Below are 1729 nucleotides of genomic sequence, written 5' to 3' on the forward strand. Positions count from 1 at the left end.
ATATCAAGCAACACCAAGATAGTCTCCCCCATATCAAGAAACACCAAGATACTCTCCCCCTTTGACATCAAGGGCAAAGGGCGAACCAAGATATTCTCCCCCTTAGTACATGCTGAGATGAACTATACTGTCCATGATCCCCCTGAGCACATGCAGAGTCTGCAGAAATATTTTTCAAAAGAATAACATGACCCTATAGCTCATATTATGTGAGTATGACCTTCCTATTTCCAATGACTCATACATACATCAATCACCCAACCAAGTGGGGATACACCAAATATACATACATGACTGAAAATTGCAATTATTACATCATCCTTCCCATGCATAGTGGGGGTACAAATTACATCATATGTCCAAAAGGACACATTTATGATAGATGTTGAAAATGCAAAAAGATGATGGAGCTTAGTGGAAAGGAGTCGCCTTCACTAAGTGGGCTCGCAGGCTATTTTTGGAGCAAAGTCTATTTTTAGACTATGTCTATTTTTAGACATATGGATCATGGTCTATGAGTTGCAGGATGCTATTTGTGTATGATTGGTCATGTTGGTAAAAATAGATGGACTTATATTTTTAGACATATGGGCAGAGTCTATTTTTAGACTGCCAGGATAAAAATAGAACAGTCAAATATTATTAGCTCTTAATAATATTTGGACTATAAACATTATCTTATCCTCTTGGAGCACTTCAGTTCGAGCTACAGATGTGGCACATGCAGCTGTCAGAAGGAAATACGCTTTTCTTATGGGTCAGTTGAGCTATTGCATGATGGATATCAGTTAGAACTCATGTGGTTTAGTTTGGTGGAGTTGATTGAGGAGTTGATGGAGTTGTGTTCAGTTTGACTTGGTTGAACTAGTTGTATTTAGTCTAACTGCAGAATACACTAGTGATGAGTGATGTGAATTAATTATTAATTAACTCACTAATTATTAACTCATAAAGCAACTAAAGAATACATCAGTTAACTCAGTGCATGGACAGTTCAGTGGAGACAAGTGTTAGAGGTGAGTGAAAGGGCAAGACAGCTGTCAGTTGTGACTACAGTTGTGCATGAGATTTGCACAATCAATGGATTGAGTATTGCTAATGAGGATTGCGTGGTTCAGCCAAAGGAAATATGAGTTTGGATCAGCCATTCTCATCTATTCTCATGCAGGATTGCGCAGTGGAGGCAGGCAAACAGTGGAGGAGATTTGAACCTGTGATTGATTCAAATCTGAGCTAGTTTGTGTGTAGCAGGTGGAGATAGTATTGAGTACTTGTGAGGAGTATTGTACTATGTATTGTTACATGTTCTCAATCAATATAATATACAGATAGTTGGGGGTTTTCAGCTATATGCTTTCCCCGTGATATATTGTGTTGATATGTGTGATTGATGCTTCAATGTGCACATGCGATTGTTTCTGAATACTGCAAATTGATGATCAACGTAGAGGAGGTTATGTATTATGCATGCATTCAGCAATAACGTATAATCGGGATAATCTCTGTGAATAAGTCTCATATTATTCAAAATTTCTACATGGTATCAGAGCAGAGTTGATCATCAGATCTATTATTCAAAAGTGACTACATTTTATTTCTTGGCAGAGTCTGTAATCGGGCCAGGTAGCCTCTGGATTCATCCTTCCTTTGGAAGGTGAGATATCCGGTAAAAGCCCTACAGTCAATCTCTGTACGAGAAATACTTTGTTCTCACAATTTTAGATCAGAA

The sequence above is a fragment of the Pinus tabuliformis genome, chromosome 7 (assembly GCF_031772625.1).
Source record: "Pinus tabuliformis cultivar Carrire ecotype Pingquan chromosome 7, CPIR1, whole genome shotgun sequence".
Lineage (NCBI taxonomy): Eukaryota > Viridiplantae > Streptophyta > Pinopsida > Pinales > Pinaceae > Pinus > Pinus tabuliformis.